Raw genomic sequence first — 11,101 nt, 5'->3', positions numbered from 1 at the left:
CCCAAATAGGGCAGGAGCCATAGACGAGTGCTACTTACTGGCTTGCACTACATGGCTTGCTCAGTCTACTTTCTTAGAGGAACCCAGGACCACCTGCCCAGGGTGGCACCACCCACAATTGTCTGGGCCCTTCTACATCAGTCACTAATTAGAAAAATGCTCTATAGGCTTGCTTACAGGCTAGTCTTTGTGGTGCTTCCTCCCAGATGGCTCTAGCTCGTTTCAAGTTGACATAAAACTAGCCAGCGCACCCTACTCTCCCCAAAACAGCACCCATAAGTTACCACAGTTACTAATAGTAACACATTTTGTTTATTAGGTTGAAGATGCAATTTTAAGTGTCCCACATAAAATGGCCATCAAATTATGAAATTTTGCTTATGCTAGGCAAGTTCTCTACTATGGAACCAGACCCCCCAACTCCATAATTTTTATTATTGCAAAATATACATAACATAAAATTTATCTCAATCCATTTTGAATGTGCAATTTATGTTTATAATTACAAATGCATCAAAAATGAACAGGTGAGAAACCCTTCCTCTGTTTAGAACAGCACACAGGCATTGACTTCTTTCTTTTTACTGTGCTGTATTGAACCCAGGGCCTTGAGCATGCTAGACAAGCATGCTATCAAGAACTACACTCTTGAACTGACTACTTTTTAGAGGCTACTTCTAAATATCCGACTACGATTGTCTAGATGGGTTCATCTGGCATACGGGTGGGCGTATGCTTGAGTAGTTGATGTTGGGGTTCCCTGTGGCAGTTGCCCTATGAGTGGCTGCTCCTGTCTAGTTTGTACCCAACATAGTGCCCAGTGCAAGGCAAGCACTTGATAAATATTTTAATTTTTGTCCAACGAATGAACAAATTAAAGAATAGAAGGTAAGCTAGCTAGATGGCTATTTTTGGGCCGACACAAACTATCTTCCTTTTCTGGACTTATTTCAGCAGTATGCCATTTCAGCCCAAGTTGTGAATTTGCTTGAAAAGTGAAAACCCAACTACAGCTGACATTATTGGGTTTTTTTATAACAAGAACTGACAAACTGAGCTTAAGCAGCTGTTTCTAAGTTTTGTTCTTAGGCAATGAGCTTATTTAACCCAGAAAACTCTCATTGCCAGAGGCGGGTTGGTAGCACATTAACTATTCTTGGAGTTAAGGTCCCTGTGGATGAACCCAGGCCCATGCCAGCTCCTGTTCACCCTCCGGATCAGTGCTCTGTGTAATTGGACTGATAAGCATTAATAGCTGGCCTTGAATGCTATTGTGGTGGGTGAATGAAAATGGCCCCCATAGGCTTATAGGGAGTGGAACTGTTAAGAGGTGTGACCTTTTGGAGTAGGTGTGACCTTGCTGGAGGAAGTGTGTCACTGGGGTGGGCTTTGAGATTTCAGATGCTCAAGCCAGGTCTATTTTTTTGTTTGTTTGTTTTTTTGAGACAGGGTTTCTCTGTAGCTTTGGAGCCTGTCCTGGAACTAGCTCTTGTAGACCAGGCTGGCCTCGAACTCACAGAGATTCGCCTGCCTCTGCCTCCCGAGTGCTGGGATTAAAGGCGTGTGCCACCACCACCTGGCTCAAACAGGTCTAGTGTTGCTCTCTCTTCCTGCTGCCTTTGGATGCAGATAAAGATCTCTCGGCTACATCTCCAGCACCATGTCTGCCCGTGTGTGGCCATGCTTACCCCCATGATGAGAATGGACTAAACCTTTGAACTTCCTTTGTTTTTGTTTTTAGAGACAGGGTTTCTCTGTGGCTTTGGAGCCTGTCCTGGAATTAGCTCTTGTAGACCAGGCTGGCCTTGAACTCACAGAGATCCACCTGCCTCTGCCACCACCCGGCTAAGTGTCTTCCTTTGTAAGAGTTGTTGTGGTCAATGTGTCTCTCCACAGCAGTAAAACCCTAACTAAGACATCTAGGAAAGGAGACTATGATACCCTTCTTCCTGATTCCACCAGTCTGTTTCTTGCCCCTCTAGCTTACCCTGCAATTTTAGCTGATAAAAAGTTGAAGGGAGCCTGGCAGTGGTGGTGCACGCCTTTAATCCCAGCACTGGGGAGGCAGAGGCAGGCGGGTCTCTGTGAGTTCGAGGCCAGCTTGGTCTACAAGAGCTAGTTCCGGGACAGGAACCAAAAGCTACAGAGAGGGCTGGAGAGATGGCTCAGTGGTTAAGAGCATTACCTGTTCTTCCAAAGGTTCTGAATTCAATTCCCGGCAACTACATGGTGGCTCACAACCATCTGTAATGAGATCTGGTGCCCTCTTCTGGCCTACAGACATACACACAGACAGAATATTATATACATAATAAATAAATAAATAATAATATTAATAAAAGCTACAGAGAAACCCTGTCTCGAAAATTACAAAAGAAAGAAAGAAAGAAAGAAAGAAAAAGTTGAAGGGATAATAATGACTACCAGTTACCAAGTGCTAGAAACTATGAGCAGAGACAAACCCAGATATTTAGAAACCCCTGCATGGTGGTGTTGGTTCATGCCTGTAATCTTAACATTTGAGAACTGAGGCAAGAAGATTATGGGTTGGTTAGTGTGTGCCACATGGTAAGACCATGCCTCAAAAAGAAAAGAAGGAGGAGGAGGAGGAGGAGGAGGAGGAGGAGGAGGAGGAGGAGGAAGAGGAGGAGGAGGAGATGAAGAAGAAGAAGAAGAAGAAGAAGAAGAAGAAGAAGAAGAAGAAGAAGAAGAAGAAGAAATTTTATCTTCTCAGTGTCAGGCCCAAAAGCAATGTGGGACAAAAGTCCAGATCTGTGTGGTGCCCGCTAGCACAGCAAAGCACATGCTAGCCTCTGTGATTCCTCAGTGTCACAAAACCTCGTGGCTCTTCTCACCCTGCCCATACCCCAAATTTCTCCAGCTCATGAGCTTCCCTCCCCCAGCCTCTCGTTTCTTTATAACGCTGTCATTTCAGCCAAGCTCTCTGATTTGTCTCCATCGCTTGCCCCATCCCCTATCTCAGTCATCTCTGTCTCGTCCTCTCTTGTCCATTACCCCACTCATGGGTGGCTATATTCAGTTTACTTCTTTCTCAGCTCCAGGTTCTTCCAGAGGCCTCTGATTGTATTCTCCCTCACATCTACAACAAAATCGTTCCTCCTCAAGCGTACCTCAGGGTGGTCATGTCCTCATTTCATACATCTAGTTTATACGCCCAGAACTGAAGAGAGGTTCACACTTTCACAAGGGCAAATCTGACGAAGATCTTGCTACCACAGTATTGCCCATACCTAGCAGAGTGCCCGACAGAACAAACGGCAATAAGGGCTTATGTCAGAGATGAAAGATATGAGAGTCCTACACGGATGTTTAGAGACATTAGGAAGTTTGCACACTATCATAGAGTTCAGTGGCTCTCAACCCTCCAGATGCTGTGACCCTTTAACACAGTTCCTCATGCTGTGGTGACCTCCCCACCCCAACCATAACATTATTTTCATTGCTACTTCAAAACTGTCACTTTGCTATAGTTATGAATCATAACATAAATACCTGTGTTTTCCGATCATCTTAGATTGACCCCTGTGGAAGAGACCTTTGCCCACCTAAAGGGTCACGACCCACTGGTTGAGAATGACTGACATAACTATTAATGGCAGATGCTATCCAACTCCTTTGTTCCTGTCACACAAGTTTCCTGGTAAAGCTGACCTTCGATTCACTCATCCTTTCAGTTTGTAAGTGACGGGTAATCCGTAACTCCAGTCCAACGACACAAGTGACTTCACAGTACCTGCTGCAGCTTCAGGCTTCCAGTGTCCTCGCCTCCAGCAGCCCTAGAAGATAAGCACCTGTCTTTATCTTACTCCGTTCTGTGCTGGCTCGTGGACTGGGCTGGGATGGGGTGGAGGGAAGTGGGGAGAGATGCCGTCTCCTGATCAGAAGGCCTGTAGAAAAAAAATAATAAATCCCAGCCATAATTAACTACCACCCCTGAGAGGAATGGCACGCAGAAAAAGGAGACGATAAACCTAAGACCACACAGCATTTGAGTGTCAGGATCTAGCTTCGCTCCTGGGTGTTTTCTGCCACACCTGAGCATCAACTTTGGGAGGGAAGACTGGAATGTGTTGCACAGGGGAAAAAGTCACAGGAATAATGAACTCAGTCACCTCCTTGCCACCTGGAACCCAACATCTGGCAGTCACAGAAATGTCAGGAGGAACAAAGACACCGATCGTGTGCTTACAAGAAGCATAGGAAGACTGGTTGGGCAAAGATTTGATCTCCCTTTTATGAGGGCACAGGAGAAAGGTCTTACTTTATTTCAGAGGATCTTGAGCAGGGTTTCTGGCATTCACAAACACTAATCACCATATTGATCAGGTCAAATCGATATCATACACGAGTTTCTTTTTTCTATAGGTATCTTCCCCTATTCTAGCATTCCTAGGGACTGACAGAGAGTTGAGGCAGAAATAAATATCTGAAGACAAAAGGGAAGGATGATACTGCTGGGCTCTTGATATGGATGAATGGGCGGAAAGATATAGTCGTCACACAGAAACTGGGAAGTGTCCATCCCACTGAAACAAGGAGAAGAACCGCCGGCCCAAACCATCATGGTGCTAGATAAGATAACGTGGTTTTTGATATGCTCTATATTGTGGTAGCTCCCATACCTGTCGTGTGTATTTTCACACTCAGCAAAGATCTAGTGAATGGCTGGGTAATTGAATGAAATGGCGGTGGTGGCGCACGCCTTTAATCCTAGCACTCGGGAGGCAGAGGCAGTTGGATCTCTGTGAGTTCGAGACCAGCCTGGTCTACAAGAGCTAGTTCCAGGACAGGCTCCAAAACCACAGAGAAACCCTGTCTCGAAAAACCAATATATATATGAAACTTCTCAAGCTCAGTGTTGCTAGGCAGAGTTAGGCTCTTCACACTGAATGTGTACTGGTATGGCTCCACCTGGTGGACACTTTCAAGGTATGCCTGAACTTTGAATATTACCGTACATCCAACACTTGCTTTCTTCTGTGGCTTCTTCATTTGCGTGTTCCTGCTTCACATGCACTGAGGATGGCAGCACGGTCTTGCAGGTGGTCTGGAGAGCCAAACTGGGCAACCTGAGAAAACATGCTTGCAGAGAACAGAGGAGAAGAGCTGGGATGGATTGCCTTAGAGTTGTTGGTGATGGGCAAAAGACGTTGCAGCTGGTGTCCTGAAATGCATACCTAGCTGAATGGCCTGGAGCAAGCCATCTCCTGTCTTATTTGGGGAAGCGGAGTCTGAAATCAGGTACACAGACAATGATAGTTCATATCATATGTCTGCGGCTATTTCCCACAGTCTGTAGGGACCACCACGTTTACGTGATCGTAGAAGGTACTGGTTTTAGTTCAAGGAAGGAACCCTCCTGCTAACAGGGTCAACTGGGACCAGTGTTCAAATACCTGAGCCTATGGGGGGGGGGGCAAGTCTTAGTTATACCACTGCGTGAGCTAAGCAGTCTTTGTCAAGGTGTGGTCCCATCCATCCTGACCCACCATTGCCTCTGCTCCAGTCTCTCCCGCAAGGTGTCCTGACAGCCTGTCAGTTCTTTGTGAAATTCACCGAGAGACAAGCATCCACCTCTGGCTGGCATCAAGGCTTCAGTCTTTTCCTTCCCCAGCACAGGACTCCATGGGATCCATTTTCACATAATCTCTGACAGTCAATGACAGGCGCTGGAGTCTCTTTGCACATCGTCACCTTCTTCTCCACTGTGGGTACAAGCAAACCTCCTACATGTGTTTGTAGCTTCATAAAAAGTCTCTCATCCTGTGTTGTTTTTCCCAGGAATGCAATGGTTGCAATCTAAAGCTTGCTAATTCACAAAGCTGTCATCAAAACAGGTGGCTGGAAAGGGTGATTGCCCATGCAGTGCGCTAAAGCTTCCTGCAACATCCCCACCAGGAGAGACAGCAGGGAAAAAGTCATCAGTGGGAAAGTTAATTTAGCAAACATTCACCAAGGACTTGAAAAGCACCCCATGCCCTCAGCCAAGGGGATCACTGGCAATAGAAGAATGCACACAGAAAGGTAGGGAGATGCCTCAGAGGACATGGATCTCTTCAATGTCTTACTCCAGATGAATCCAGAAAGCACTTTAAGTATCTTCTCCCCACTTCCCATTTCCATCCCTTCCCAGTGCTCTCAGAGGAAAAGGAGCAGCTCATAGTGACCTAGGAAAAGGATAATGCAGTGTCTCCTAGCCACCAAAATGCTCAGTGGTTTCTGGACCTTGACTGCAGGTGGCAGAGGACAACTTCAGGTGCTGTTCACCTTGTATTTGAGACATCGTCTCTCAGTGGCTTAGAATGCAACAAGTAGGCTATTCTAGGGTAGCATGCTGTGCAGCAAGCTCTTTACTGTCTGAGCTAACTTCCAAGGCCTCAAACTTGTTTTTAGTGTAGTTCAGCAAGGACAACCTAATGTACTCCTGTGCAAGTAAGAAATCTGCATGCAAGAACCACCATCGTGTTTCTTGTGTTAGTCAGAGTTCTGTAGAGGAAAAGAACTGATGGAATGAATTTATCTACTATCTATCTATCTATCTATCTATCTCCTATTATCTATCTATCATCTATCTATCTATCATCTATCTATATTTATCATCTATCTCTACTATCTATCATCTATCTACTATCCATCATCTATCTAATATCTATTGTCTATCTACTATCTATCTATCTACTATCAATCTATCTATCTATCATCTATCTACTATCTAATATCTATCTACAATCTATCAACTATCATATATCTACTATCATCTAGCATCCATCTACTATCTATCTATCATATATTTACTATCTATCTATCTATCTATCTATCTATCTATCTATCTATCTATGGGATTTATTAGAATGACTCACAGGCTGTGGTCCAGCTAGCACAACAATGGCTGTTTACCAAGAGAAGATCCAAGAATCCAATACTTGTTCAGCCTATGAGGCTGGATGTCTCAGCTGACCTTCAATACACGCCAGAATCCTGGAGAAGCAGGCTCTAAAGCCAGTGAAGGGATGGGCTTGTCAGCGAGTGCAAGAGCAAGCACTTCCTTCTTCCATGTCCTTTATATAGGCTGCCAGCCAAAGGTGTGGCTAATATTAAAGGTGTGTCTTCCCACCTCAGATATCCGGATTAGAAGTGGGTCTTCCCACAAATAATTTAATTAAGAAAAAACCCTCATAGGTGTGTACCTAGCTTCTTGGGTTGTAGTTAATTCCAAATGTCATCCAAGTTGACAATGAAGAATAACTATTATATTCTCCGTCCTCAGAGCAGTAGAAGAAAGGCCACCTCCCTTTGTGGGCTCATCTCATTCTAAAAGTTCTAGAAGTAGGCCAGTATTTGGTGGTTTTCTTTGTTCTAATAAAAGACTAAAAGCCACACTTCCAAAACCTATATTGTTCTCTGGTCCTGGACTCTGCATGCTGCAATACTGGCCTGCCAGGCAAGATGAGCCCACTGGTGTAATAGTGGAATGACTGTCTTTGGGCAACCAGCTACTCTCTGATTGGATTTGGGACCTGCTCCCCATAAACCTGGTCAAAAGCCCATGATTAGGAGGTCACAGTCCCTAAAGTGGAACCTGAGAGGAGAATGAAAGAAGGAATGAGAAGGGAGGAAGGACAAGGTGAGGAGAAACTCCACAATGTTCAGGTTTTTATTTGGAGAGAAAATAAACCTACAGAGTGAGCCTTTGTAAGAATCAGAACTTACCACTCATGTCTTAGGGTTGCTATGACTGTGATGAAACACCATGACCAAAGCAACTTGAAGAGGAAAGGGTTAATTCAACTTATGCTTCCACATCACAGTTAGTTCATCATCAAAGAAAGTCAGAACAAGATCTGAACCAGGGCAGGGACCTGGAGGCAGGAACTGATGCAGAAGCCATGGAGGGGTGCTGCTTACTGGCTTGCTCCTCGTGACTTGCTCAACCTGTTTTCTTATAGAACCCAGGACCACAAGCCCAGGGTAGCACCATCCATAATGTTTCAGACCCTCCCCCATCAATCACTAATTAAGAAAATGTCCTACAGGCTTACCTATAGCCCACTCTTATAGAGGCATTTTCTCAGTAGAGGCTCCCTCCTCTCTGATTATTTGTACCAAGTTGATATAAAACTAGCCAGTACAACCCACTTATAAGCCAGGGTAGTTACAGGCAGAAGGGAAGGGTGGGGAGGGAGGTTGAAAGCTTTCCTTTTTGGTCTGTTGTTTGTCATTGCTCGGACTAACCACCGAGGAGTAGTCAGTTCAAGAATGTTATACGGTTGATAAACATCTTTCCTAGGTGGACATTACCTGAGATTCACAGGACAGGGGAGTAGTCAAGAATCCAGAGAAGCTGGGCAATGGTAGTGTATCCTTTAATCTCAGCACTTGGTAGGCAGAGGCAGGTGGATCTCTGTGAGTTTAAGGTCAGCCTAGTCTACAGAGTGAGATGCATAGAAGGAGAGAGGGGGGGAGGGAGGGAGGGAGGGAGGGGGAGAGAGAGAGAGAGGGAGGGAGGGAGGGGGGAGGGAGGGAGAGAGAGAGAGAGGGAGGGAGGGAGGGGGGAGAGAGAGAGAGAGAGGGAGGGAGAGGGAGGGAAGGAGGGAGGGAGAGGGAGGGAGAGAGGGAGGGAGAGAGAGAGAGAGGAGGGATGGTGGGAGGGAGGGAGGGAGGGAGGGAGAGAGAGAGAGAGAGAGAGAGAGAAAAGAAAGCAGGAAGACTGAATGAACCTAGAAAAGCAAGTTAACTTACTAACTTACTTCTGGAAACCAAATTACTATAGCCATTGGAATTTTCATAATTTAATACAAATGGAGGAGCTTACAAAATGGCAGAGCCCTGGCTAACAGAGCCTGTTATCATTAGTTTGCTAAGTGGTCATGTTGTCAAACTGCCTTCCCACTATTTGTGTTGGAACCCATGGGCCCAGCCTTGCTCAGCTCTGTCACACAAGTGTCTTTCTGCAGTGGGTAGCAGTCAGTGCAGATTCACAACTGGTCAAAGTGCTGAGATTGGGGGGAGTTGAAGGAGAGAAATAGAGGATAGATATTATTGTGTTTTGTTGTATACATGCATGAATTTCTTAAATAATAAATTTGAAAAAGAAAAAACAACAAAAAGGGAAAAAATAGCACTCTAAATTATGAGGCAGAGCTGAGCAGAAGGTGTGAGTAGTCAGACCAGCTCTATCTGCCATTCAGATCTGCCACTTACTTCGTGACTCTTTGCCTTAGTTTCCCTGCCTGGGAAGCAGAAGTGAAAATTCTTATGCAGAATTTACTACAAGGGTTGAGATGATGCGTATGAAGAGGAACAGGAAAAGTGCACAGACGAAAAACACACCAGCCCCCACACAAATGAAAATTGTAGCGCATGAGATTTCAGTGTCAGAAACATCTCTAACACGGCTGACAGAGGCGTGGGATGCAGGCTGTGCTCCTGTGGCCTCTAAGATGAAATCTGACAATTGGCTGTCATTCATACAGTGAAATTCCCTTACCACAGTGATAGCTCTGCACAGAAGATGCTCCTGAGCTCCAGGGACCGAGGCTGTCAAAAGTGTCATAGATCAACCTGAAACTGAGTAGATACTTTCTCATACTCCACAGGGCAGCGTGAGGTGGGAACGGTTCTTGAATGCCTCTTACTAGAGGCCTTGCAGAGTCAGGGATGGTCTTTGGGGAGTCAATTTACCGGGGAAGTAGGTTTAAGTAATTAACAATCAGACTAGAGGCTTTCAGACCCAGGGTCTGAGCAATGCACAGCTTCCTTCTTCTTCTTCTTCTTCTTCTTCTTCTTCTTCTTCTTCTTCTTCTTCTTCTTCTTCTTCTTTTTGTTCTTTTTGTTTTTTGAGACAGGGTTTCTCTGTGGCTTTGGATCCTGTCCACAGCTTCCTTCTTGCATAGCTTCTGTGAACACAACATTCTGAATTTAGACAGAAATATCCTTCCCACTGGTGCTTTCAAGAAGGCTGGAATCGTATACTGTCTTGACGCATTGACATTTCATTCTATGGGCAGGACTGAGGCCGACGAGGGAACTTATTCACTAGACACTGTGCCAAACTCATTCTATCGTTTTGTTTTGTTTTTCTGTTGAACTTAGTTCAAGAACCGCCTAAGAGGGTCTGGGGATGCAGGTGAGACTGTAGAGCTTTTAGCATGCACAAAGCATTGGGTTTTATTCCCCGCAGATAAGAGGGTCTGGGGATGCAGGTGAGACTGTAGAGCTTTTAGCATGCACAAAGCATTGGGTTTTATTCCCAGTAGATGTAGCGGTGCACGATTGCAGTTCCAGCACTTGGAAAGTGGAGCCAGGAGGACCTGGAGCTCAAGGCTATCTTCAGGTATATGGTCAGTTCATGGGACCCTGTATTAAAACAAAACCATCAGAAATGCACAGCCGTTCCTGTGTGCCACCCACACTCTTGTGTTGCAATTTAATTTTAAAAATATCCCTCTCCAGGCACGGCACATGCCTATTATCCCGCCCCCTGGGAGGCAAGAGGGTCAGGAGTTCAAGTTCATCCTCAACTATATATTGAGTTTGAGGCCACCCTGGGCTATAGTACACCCTAGACCATCAGCCCTCCATGTATGGGTCTGGACCCATTTGGGGGTTGAACAACCCTTTCACAGGGGTTGCCTAAGACCATTGGAAAACGCAGATATTTACATTACAATTCATTAACAGTAGCAAAATTACAGTTACAAAGTAGCGGTGAAAATAATTTTATGGTGGGGGGGTCACCCAACATGAGGAGCTGTATTAAAGTGTAACAGCATTAGGAAGGTTGAAAACCACTACCACAGACCCTGTCTTAAAAGTTAATTAAGTTTTTTAAAATTACTTTAATTAACCCTTTGAGTTTGTAGTAAGAAATTGCTTCATGACAGACATAAAGATAGAACATGTATATTTACATGGGACTGGGTTAGGGTATAGGTCGTGAGATTAGAAAGGGGCCTATAAGAGGAAAAAGGAGGGTTGGGAGGGGGTGATGGAATATAAGAGACATGAAAGTGTAAAGGGATTACTGGGGTGAAGGGTGCAAAAATGGGGGAGGGGACTAAAATATATATGAAAATGCCAT

This window comes from Microtus oregoni, unplaced genomic scaffold, assembly GCF_018167655.1.
Source record: "Microtus oregoni isolate MIOR12 unplaced genomic scaffold, Mior012 000001F_ref0000356, whole genome shotgun sequence".
In the NCBI taxonomy this organism is placed as follows: Eukaryota; Metazoa; Chordata; class Mammalia; order Rodentia; family Cricetidae; genus Microtus; species Microtus oregoni.
The sequence above is the reverse complement of the archived record's forward strand: the minus strand, read 5'-3'. Positions refer to the sequence as shown.